The 11,892-nt window shown below is 39.4% G+C and overlaps 1 pseudogene; it reads left to right on the top strand.

Annotated features, from left to right (window-relative positions):
- Positions 1-4,159: 4,159 nt before the first annotated feature.
- Positions 4,160-5,633, top strand: LOC125779493 (serine/threonine-protein kinase TBK1-like; annotated as a pseudogene).
- Positions 5,634-11,892: the final 6,259 nt, after the last annotated feature.

The raw sequence follows: 11,892 nt of genomic DNA, 5'->3' as shown, positions 1-11,892 counted from the left end.
CATTTTCATCTTTTTACTGTGTGCGCGGTAGTTCGGAGAAACTCCATTCGTTCGCCACCTGCGTCGCCATCAGTGCGCAATGCTCAGTGCACTCATAATTTAAGTTCGCAACAACAAAATGCTGAACAATCGAACAAGGAAGTAACTGATCCTTTGTTGGAGCATAACAATCATAATAAAGAAAATATAGTGCTTAATTCTCTTGTATTGGAAGTAAGTTCACTGAGAAGTGAACAAGCGAAGGCGTTCGCTTTAATACAGCAATTATGTGATGATTGTAATTCGTTAATCGCTCAGCTTAACGAACTGAAATCAGAGATCTGCACTGTGCATAAGAAATTACCCGATAATGGCAAGTTCTCTGCACCAGCTTCGAATGTTATCTCTGCTGCCAACCCCTCTCTCACTGCTGCGACTGCAGTTGATACAAGTGACTCTACAATCGCTGCTCCGTCTAAACAAACATTTATTGCTATTAAGATGGAAAATCGCTGCCCCGTCTAACGCTGCTGTTTCTGATGATAATGTGTGTGGGAATTATCTCGCTCCGCTACACCGAAGGCACTCTATGCAGCTTCAACTACTGCTAACTCTATCTTCACCTCTACGACTATTGTGGGTACAAATGCTCCGTCACCTAACGTTGTTGTTTCTGCTCCCACCGATAGTGCGAGTATGGATTATCTCGCTCCCGCTACTTCGAATGCACTCTCTGCTGCTCCGTCTGCTACTTGCTCCACTCTCTCTATTGCTGCTGATAATAATAATGCCAATACATATGCTGACGCTGTTGGTAGGAATATCAACACTCACTCGAAAGCCAATAACAATCCAACAGTTGCTGCTAAACCAGCTCGCCCCCCTGTCGCTGTCAATGCTGCTCAATCTGTCGCCGTTGATGATTCTGTTAACCTAAAATCTTCTACTTCAATTACTGCTAATAGAAATTTGAAGTTAAAATTGAGTACTACGAACAAAAAATCCCCAGCCACTTCAACTGTTGTTGGTGTTAATGCCAATCGTGATCTTGATGTCGTCATACCCAAGAATTGGATTCACTTATTTTCCTTTAACTCTTCAATTCCCAGTGTCACCTGTAGGTGACACAAGTTTGATATTTTTTTTCTACCACACGGAAATTTAATTTTTAAAATCTACCACTATTGTAGCAAAGCCTATTAACAATACTAATTATTATTTTTTTCTCGCAACACTAGTCAAACGCTATTTGTCAAATTCGTTCATTTGTTTAGCGCGATACTTGAAGAGTCTGAATTTGTGTGATTTCTTGCGATATAAAGTGAAATAAAAATGCCTAGATCGTAAGTATTGATTGTTTTGTTATTACATATAATAAACAAGTATCTAAGCTGTAATACAAATATATTTTACACTAAAAATAACTTATCGTATCATTGCTACAACTTTGGAAATATGCCGTGGCACCTGCAGGTGACACTGGGCAATATAATAACTTTAGAATAGCGAAATCGACGTTTTGAAATTCAGCAATACCTTCATCTTTCAGATAGTAAATCCTTGCCACCCAACGACAAATTCGCTAAGGTTCGACAATATTTCACGAAACTAAACGTAAATTTTACTGCCAATTTCGAAAAAGCTGGTTCTTCACACATTACCATAGACGAAACTATAGTACCATACTCTGGAAGGCACGGTACCCAGCAACATATACACTGAAAACCAATAAGATTTGGTTACAAGCTCTGGTCAGCAGCTACACGACATGGATATTTGGTCAATTGTGAGCCTTATCAGGGCGCGTCCGGCCCTGGCCTGAAAATGCAGTCTGAGTTAGGCCTAGGAGCTGCTGTTATTTTAGAGCTCTATTCAAGATTACTAATTGAGGACCTTACAACTTATATTTTGATAATTTTTTTTACTGGATTACCGTTGCTAAAGTATTTGCGAGAGCACAATGTTGGGGGCACAGGTACTGTTCGGGAAAAGCGACTGGAGAATTGCAATTTGCCAAACTCAAAGGATATGAAAAAAGAGCCAAGATAATAGTATCGTCACCATGGCATCCAACTACCATGGATTAGATCCCATCACAAAAGTGGATCGCTTTGGATTTGTGGACAAAAAACGGACTAAAATTCAAGTTGATTGCCCAGCCATTATCAATATGTACAATAAGTACATGGGAGGAGTAGACCGTTTTGACGAAAACGTTCACTCCATGAGAGTAGCTCTTCGCGGCAAAAAGTGGTGGTTCCCGCTCTTTGCTTTTGGCTTAGATGCAAGTTGCCAAAATGCATGGCTAATCAAAAGAAATTCAGATAACAACTGGACCTACTGCGACTTCCTTCGAAATGTGGCAACTATCTTCCCGCAAAAATATGGCAAATCTCACACCCGCAATTCTGTTTGTGGTGTTCCTGTGCAGATTTAGAGTGCCTATCGAGGTGAGGAGTGCAGGAAGTGCGGATGATCACTCGCAAATCGACTGTTCTCAACGAAGATGCAGATTTTGTCACCAACGCACTAGAAAAATGTGTGCCAAGTGTAATATTGATTTGCATGTAAAATGCTGGTACAACTTTCATAATAAATAAGTGTTAATTTTTTTGTAATAAGTACATAAATATAGATTACCTATCATAATAAAACTGAAGCCTTATTCCTACCGAAAGAAAAAACGTCTGTCTTTTGGAGTTTTCATTGCCCAATGCCCAGTGTCACCTGTAGGTGACACCCCCCTAAAAAAAAATAGGGGTAGGTTACATATTTTTTATATTTTTTTTTGTCGTATCCAAATGTATCCAAACTGTTTTATGTAAAGAGATAATATTTTTTTTTGCTAACTCGGACATGGGAATTGAAGAGTTAAGAACTCAGTCACTGATATTATATCTTATGTTGTTAAACATGCTAATGTTGATAGAGAGCATCTTCTATGTTATAAATTAATTAAGAAAGATACCGATATTAATAATCTTAAGAGGATAAACTTTAAGTCAGGTGTGTCCCCATCTTTTTTTAATGCCGTTTTCTCCTTTTCAGTGTGGCCTTCTGGCATCAAGTTGCGCCCCTTTAAGTTTTTTCCAAAGGGAGGGGAAAACAGCGCTGCAGATTAGTTGATGCGCCTGTTAATCACGATTCTATTCATGCGTTTTCTGCACCTTCCTCAACTGGCTCCTGTCTTAAGGTGTACTACCAGAATTTATCGGGTATTAGGTGTAAATCAAATATTATTCGCAATTTTTCTTCACATTTGGATTTCGATGTTATCGTTATTGTTGAGACTTGGCTGAATTCTAGTTACTTTGATAGCGAATATTTTGTCACAAATCTCTATTACGAGTATGTCTTCCGCAGGGACAGAGATCACGAAAAAACTGGCTGTCTAAGAGGGGGTGGAGTTCTCTTAGCAGTTCATCGCAAATATCGTCCTCGCTTAATTATGCTTGATAATGAAGATTCTATTCTGGACCAACTATGTATCTGTGTCAATGATGCTCTGATCATTGCAGTCTCATACATCCCTCCTAATAGCCCTCTAGAGTTGTATAAGTTGCACGCAAATAATATTTCCTCGGTGGTATTAAATAAGGTGAAAGAGAATAATATTTGTGTTCTGGGTGACTTTAATTTAAGCAATATCGCCTGGTCTGGTTGTTCCTATAGCCCTGCTCTTATTCCTTCAAATTTTTTGTCTTCTCAGGACTTATTTCTCATTGATAGCTTGCTTAGTCTCAATCTGATTCAAATCAATTCATATTCAAATAGTCTCGATCGATTTTTTGACTTAGTCTTTCTCAGTGATAATTTAAAATTTAGGTTTCTTGATGGATTCTCTTCAATTACTCCAGCCACCATCCATCATTCTCCGCTAGCGTTTGAGGTGGATACTCATCTTTTCGCTCCTGTCAGGGATGGGCACATTTTTAGCCCGCAAAGTTAGCAAAGTGCGCACGGGGGCTAGATGAGGGGAATATCAGTTTACGGAGAGAAGGGCATAACAAGTTGAGAAAAATTGCGAAAAAAATGAACTACATTCCTCCGTAACTTGATGTTCCTCGCAGAGTGGTTGCGGCAATACTGACATTGTACATAAATTTAAGGGTGGAAGTTTACTTCATATCGGAATTGTACAGTTGTGTGAACAAAAAGGGGTAAACATAATTTGCAGAGTTTAGAGTTTCGCATTAAAATTTGTTTTATACTATGTTCGGACCGACAACGAAAACATGTTTTCGTGGGAAAAACTGGTTTTCGCACGAAAACTTATGTTTTCGTCCATGTAAAATCTGTCAAACGAAAACACGGTTTTCGCTGAAAACTACTTGAAAACTTACATTCCACTCATTATAATCGGTGCCTGCTCTAGTTTAATCGATTTTTTTGGAAGACATATTTTGCCGGCCCTAAATTGTCACTAGATATTTGTTTACATTCCATATACAGTTGTCAGTTTGTATTTGATATTAATATTAAAAAATGGAAAAACAAAAATTTCTATTGGTGCTGGAACATTTATGTGCTGGAATGAAACATCTACGTGACAATAATTTAGTACATCGCGATTTAAAACCGGGAAATATAATAAAATTTTTTCGGAGATGGTCAAACCATATACAATACAAGCTAACTGATTTCGGTACCGCCCGGGAATTGGATGATAACAAAGCGTTTGTTTCACTTTATGGAACAGAGGAGTATTTACATCTCGATATGTATGAACGTGCTGTGCTACGTAAACAAATAAATCGTTCATTTACTGCAAATGTGGACTTATGGTTCATTGGTGTCACTCTTTACCATGTAGCAACTGGAAATTTACCATTCCGTCCTTTTGGTGGCCGTAAAAACCGCAAAAAACAATGCATCAAATAACCACAAAAAAGGCGTCTGGCGTAATTTCGGGTACTCAACTATCCGAAAATGGACCAATCGAATGGTGGACTACGCTGCCATCATATTGCAATTTGTCAGAAGATCTAAGAACATTGGTGACACCGCTCTTGACTGGTTTGTTAAAAAAATATCTAGAGAAAACCTGGTGTTTGATCGTTTCTCCAAGAAGTAACATTAATTTTGCGTAAATTCGTTTTGCATGTCTTTTTCACAAATCGCACCACTTCTGTGGAAGTTTATCTCGAACCAGTCGTACAAATTGATACATTTCGTGAACGCATATTACTACAGCCGGAGTACCAATAGAAAAGCAGATATTATTATTCAATAATGAGCCTTTGGAAAGTGACGTCCTCTTCCATATGTAAGTGCCGACTCCGCTATTCAAAAAAACTTTTGGATGTTTCAATTATATTTTCTTCCTTTTTTAATAGCTAAAGCTTTTCCTAAAACCACAGCAGAAAATCCAATATTCCTATATAGTAATGATGACAATAATGTAACGTAACGTGTCGGTTGAAAATTATGCCAGTCTTGCTAAGGTGGGTGTTTATTATTTGGTTCAGATTATATTTTAGTGAGTATTTTATTTATTATTTTTTAGGCCGCTTGTAGCGTTGGACATGAATGCAAGAGACACCTTTACATTTATGGGTATTTTAATAAAGCGTTCTGTAGAACAAGAAGACAGCAGTCGGGTCAACTGGCTGTTCTCCCTAAATTATAATTAATAAATATTAATTCTAATACGATTAGATGTTGTTTCTTTAACTCGGCTATATTTTTTGCCAAGGCCTGGTGCTGAGTAGTTCTCTTGAAGAATTGACATTGAGCAGGATATTTATTTGGCTTCTCAAAGCAATTGCTTTTGCAATTAGCAACTTTTTCTCAGAATTCTAAAAAACACGATCTTTAGTAATAATTACAAGCAAAAATTAAGGAACATACCATTCTCGTTGTTCAAATGTAAACAAACAAATAAATTTGTGAGCTGTCAGTGAAAACTCAACGAAAACACAAATTGTCGGTCCGAACGACTTACATTCCACAACATACAAATGTGTTTTCAAAATGTTTTCAATGTCGGTCCGAACATAGTATTAATTTACCTTTGCATGGTGGGAAATTTTAATCACTGTTAGGAAAAAATATATATATGTTATGTTATATATCTAAAAACAATTTTATTTAATAAGAAAACAGCATATTTTAAAACTTCACAACACCTTATGGTTGTTTCTATTTTGTTCACACCACTGTACATGTGATAGATCTGTCAATGGTGGTGGAAAATACGTTGCTCTCATTTGTAAATATGGAGTGGTAAAACGTTGCTCTCAATGTGCCCATCCCTGGCTCCTGTTAAACCTATTGATGGGCCTGGTTTTAATTTTGCATTTTGTGATTTTGAACGACTCAACAATCAGATCTTTGAAATTAAATGGGATGATTTACTATCGGTACTTGATACAGCTAATAGTTTCTCCACTCTTAAGAAATCAATTCAGGAATTCTGTCATTATAATATCCCCCTCAAACACTTGCAACCATATAAGTTGCCTTGGTACACTAAGGACCTTAAACGTCTAAAAAATCTTAGAAATAAATACTATAGAAAATTCTCTTCAACTAAATCTCACGTTTACTTTGTTCAATATCAGCACTACACTAAACTGTTTAATGAATTGGATAAATTTATCTATAAAACATTTATTAATAATACGGAGTCTACAATTAAGTCGAACCCTAAGTTCTTTTGGAACTTTGTAAAATCTAGAAGAGCGTGTTCGGCCATTCCCTCTGCTTTACGCTGGGGTGATAAGTCGGCATCCACTCCGGTCGAAATCTCCAATTTGTTCGCTGAATTTTTCAAATCGAACTATGTTCAAGATGATGGTACTAGTTCCACTTTTTCGGCTAATAACTTCCCATCCATAAATTTTGGCTCACTGTGTCTTTCACAGAACGATATTGCCAAGGCTATTTGTGATAGTAAGTCTTCTTCCAAAGTGGATTTGGATGGGCTTCCGCCCGTACTTATAAAAAATTGTACTGCCTTAGTATATCCTCTCATGCTTATCTTCAATAAGTCTCTCGCCACCGGGAATTTTATTTCTGACTGGAAATTGACATGCATTACCCCTATTCATAAAGGTGGTAGAAAGGATGTTGTCTCCAATTACAGACCTATTTCTAAACTTTCTACTATTTCGAAAATTTTTGAGTGTTCTGTTAAAAATAAATAAAGTTTTTCTCTGGGCGCTCCACTGTGTCAAACTTAGCAGTTTTAAGCGATTATTCTATGTCTGTATTCTCCGCTGGATTTCAGGTAGATTGTGTCTACACAGATTTCTCTAAAGCCTTTGATAAAGTATCACACAATATTCTAATTAAAAAATTATCATCTCTAGGGCTTCACTCGGTCTTCTTGAAGTGGATTAAATCATATCTGCAAAACAGACGATGCGTTGTTAGTGTCGATGGAGTGTCATCTGTTTCATTCAATGCGTCTTCGGGAGTCCCATAAGGAAGCTTCTTGGGTCCACTTCTCTTTGTGCTGTTTATCAATGACATTTCCTGCTGCTTCTCTTTCGTCAACTTTCTGTTATATGCAGATGACTTAAAAATTTTTGCCTTAATCAAAAACACACAAGATGTACACAAACTTCAATGTGATATTGATACTTTTCATAATTGGTGCCTGAAATCGAAGCTTTTTCTGAATCTAGATAAATGCTCACAGATCTCTTATGGTAGGGGACGCAACATCTTATCTTCTAGCTACAATATTTCTAATTGCGTCCTTAAATGCGTTACTGAAATCAAAGATCTTGGGGTAATCTTTGACAACAGATTTTCTTTCAGTAATCACATCAACTATATCACTTCAAAATCATTTTCTGTACTCGGCTTTGTCCGTCGAAATTCTACAAAGTTTTCCGACCCTTACATGTTAAAATTACTGTACCCATGTTTTGTGCGGTCCATTTTGGAGTATGCAGTGTTTATTTGGAGACCATGTTGCATATCGTCAATTAACAGGATCGAGCGTGTTCAAAAGATCTTTCTTAAATATGTTTTCCGCTCCTTAAAGTTTGTTGACCCAATCGTATACATCGCGTTTATTGCTTTTACATCTTAAATTACTGGAAAATCGAAGGTCCGTTCTCTCCCTTCACTTGTCTTCAAAGTAATTAACGGTGGTATTGACTGTCCCTATTTATTAGGGAAACTTAACTTCAATACTCCCCAGCGTTGTCTCAGATCCATTTCCTCATTTTATTACAAAAAGGAAAGTACTAATTTTGCTGAATATGCTCCCCTAAAGAGGGCTATGCGTGAGTTTAACTCGATTTCCGAGAAAGTTCTTCTTGATTCTCTCACACTAGGGTATCCTTCATTAATACCCTCAATTCTGTTTTTTAGTTTAAGTTATCTACTCATGTTATTGTAATTTAATAATTTTAGAATTCTAATATGCACCCCAGTTTGTCATTAGTCTGTAAGAATTAGTGTTCATATACTTCACTAAATAAATAAATAAAATATAAATAAAATCAATGTGGTTATTCAAATATACTTAACAGGCTTATCTTCGCCAATGCTGAGGCAGTACCAAGAATGATAGAATATAAGATTACGACACTGGTACTACCGTTAGTTTTTTTCGGTTTAGCTCGTGACAATTCTTACAAAAACAAATACATTGTGCAACAATTTCGTGACGTCACACTTTTGCGTCCCCCCTCAGCACGCATAGGCGTGATGAGTAATACAAAAATCCAGGCGCGACGGAACCATAGTGGACGGCTCCCTGGTCAGCGTCTGTTCACCAGGTTAGGTGCGGCTGTTAAAAAATCTTAAGTTGACCGGTACACAGCGTGGCGCACTGGGGTCCCTTGAAACCTTAACAACGACTTCTCTGTTGTTAGTGTGAAAAGGGTGATGTGAGCTTGCTCTACCGAGGTGTTAGCCACGCTGTCTGCCTGTAACCAGCCCCTTCGGGCTCTGGTCAAGAAGTGTGCATTGGGCGTAGGATTAGTAGCCTGCGTTGCCCCGGGCGAGCGCCGGTCCGTCCGTGTTTTCCGGGACTGGTAAAGCGAAGGACAGGCCTCAGGGAACTGGGGTAGGGGTAGTGTCCCCGAGGGTACACCCGTTCCTGTCTATTTCGGCCCGCCCCCCTGCACACGATGCGCTGGTAAAATAAACATATGGAGCATAATACGAGAAACAAAAACAACAGGAACAACAACAGCAGCAACATCTCTGGAATAATAGGAAACCTGAGCGAAAATAATAATAACGTGCAAAATTCTTCCCAGAATACGACGATAATGGATACAGACCCCTTTAAGGGGGCACCAAAACTGGGTAGGTCCCCGGTAAAAAACCTTGGTGTTGAAAAACCTCTGAGAGCGAGGTCATCACCACCAGCGTTAGGCGACACCACTCCCTTGGCAAAGGCGATACAACCTCCTGGAGACTGTTTGGCTGAACTAGGGAATGCGATCAAGAAGCTGATTGCAACAATGCACCCACCCCAGCGGACTATCAACAACACCATGAGGGATCTTCTCGGTGTGATAGTGAAACTACATGCAAGTGCTCAGGAAGAGCGCACTGCAATTAAGGAGGCACGACGAAGTTTTCTCGTCATGCCAACAACCGGAGAGAATACACCTAAGAGGCCTCGCGACGAAGTTCAACCAAAGCGAAGAACACCGCCGAAGAAGAATAAAATCACCCATAGAGAATGGCCGAGCAAACCTGAAGTTCCCCTGAAAGAAACAAAGAGTGATAACCCCATAAAATACAATAATAAAGATATGGGAAAACAAGATGGTTGGATCGCAGTCAAACGAAAGCAACAAAAGAAGGCACCATATAAGCCGCCACCTCGACCTGATGCAATAGTCATTGAATAAACAGGTGACATGTCATATAGCGACATCCTAAGGACTGTTAGGAAAAATGACACACTGCAGAAGCTAGGGGGAAATGTGACAAAAATCAGAAAGACGGCCAAAGGACAAATCTTGCTAGACTTGAAAGAGGCACAGATGAGGAGCACAGGCATCTTCAAGACCGAAATAAGCAAAGTACTTGGAGAAAATGCGCAGATAAAAGCTTTAACTCACGAGGTCATGCTAGAAATACGTGATCTCGACGAAATCACGACTAAAGAGGACATTGCCGAGGCTATACGACGACAAATAAATGGGCTGAGTAAATTTGATGAAAGCTCAATTAAGAGTATCAGATCAGCGTATTTAGGAAACCAAACTGCAGTGGTAAGCCTACCCGCGCTGGAGGTAAGAATACTTGAAGAAGCACACAAAATCAAAATAGGTTAGGTAGTGTGCAGAATTAGGGCGAAACAAAATCTCAAGAGGAGTTTCAGATGTCTGGAGTACGGTCATCTGGCAAAAACTTGCAACAATCCTGATGATAGGAGCCAGTGCTGTGCCAAGTGTGGCGAAACTGGACACTTTGCGAAGTCGTGCGATAAAAACCCGTCGTGTAGTGCATGCAAAAAAAAGGGCAAAGAAAACACCGACCACCAAATTGGTAGTAAAAAGTGTCCGCTCTATCAAGAAGCATGTAGAAATAGCAAAAAATGAGAGTCATGCAACTCAACCTCAATCACTGTGAGGCTGCATAAGAACTTCTGAAGCAGACTGTTTATGAGGAAAAGGTCGGTGTAGCTATACTCAGTGAACAGTATAAAAATATAACCGACGCAACATGGATCTCTGATGACACGAAAAAAGCTGCCATATGGTCATGTGGAGGGAAAGTGATTCAAGATAAACCGCTATTGGGGAAATCTTTCTACACTCGAGCTGAAGTCTCTGGGATCAACTTCTACAGTTGCTACATACCACCAAGCATATCACAGAGTGACTTTGAGAAAATTCTTGACGAACTGGTCACAGAACAAATAGGCGTGGAGATGCCCTACTAAAGGCATTCTCGTCGCTAGACATGGTGTTACTGAACACCGGCAATCAGAACACCTTCGAGAAGAACGGCCGGGGCTCCGTTATCGACATAACCTTCGCTAGCAGCTCCTTAGCGCGGAGAACAAATTGGCAAGTGTGCGACCTTTATACACACAGTGACCACTATGCAATTATGTTTGAAATCCAAGACTCAGGGAACAATCAAAGGAGTATGCCCACTAAGACAGGACAAAGCAAAGGATGGAAAATTGAAACTCTTGACGTCGAACTATTCAAGCTCACGTTAGATGATAATCTAACAATCTAGGAAGACATAGATCGACAGACGGAGATGTTAGTGAGGCACGTTTGTAAAGCATGTGACGCTTCTATGAGTAGAAAGAAAAATGGCACCCATAGAAAGCCTGTTTACTGGTGGAGTGAGGAGATCGACACATTAAGAAAGGAATGTCATAAAGCGAGAAGGAGGTGTCAACGGAGTCGGGGACTCACGGAGCAAACACAATTACGCGCATGCTTTAAAAGAAAACGAAGCGATCTTAAAAAAGAAATTAAAAAAAGTAAATCTTGCTGCTTTAAAGAACTTTGCGGAAAAATCGATGAAAACCCATGGGGCGATGCTTACAAGTTGGTAATGAAGAAAATAAGAGGTAGCAAAGGACAAGCACCAACGTGCCCAGCACTACTGAAAACCGTTGTGCAGACCTTATTCCCCGCACAGCCCCCGGAGAACCGAACGCTTAGCGTGCAAGAACCTGCTGAAGCAGAAGATACAATAGTCACTGATATGGAGGCTATAGAAACAGCAGAGAGATTTGGCAATGCCAAAGCGCCAGGCGTGGATGGTATTCCTAATAAGGCATTAAAGATTGCTATTAAACACAATGCGAAACCCTTTGCTGAATTGTATACGCGGTGCTTACTAAAAGGTGTCTTCCCGAAAATCTGGAAAAAGCAAAGACTGGTATTATTGAAGAAGCCAAATAAACCAGCAGGATAGCCCAATTCATATCGACCGCTCTGCATGCTGGATATGGCCGGCAAGATA

The sequence above is a fragment of the Bactrocera dorsalis genome, chromosome 6 (assembly GCF_023373825.1).
Source record: "Bactrocera dorsalis isolate Fly_Bdor chromosome 6, ASM2337382v1, whole genome shotgun sequence".
Classification (NCBI taxonomy): Eukaryota; Metazoa; Arthropoda; class Insecta; order Diptera; family Tephritidae; genus Bactrocera; species Bactrocera dorsalis.
This window is presented reverse-complemented; position numbering and strand designations above follow the sequence as displayed.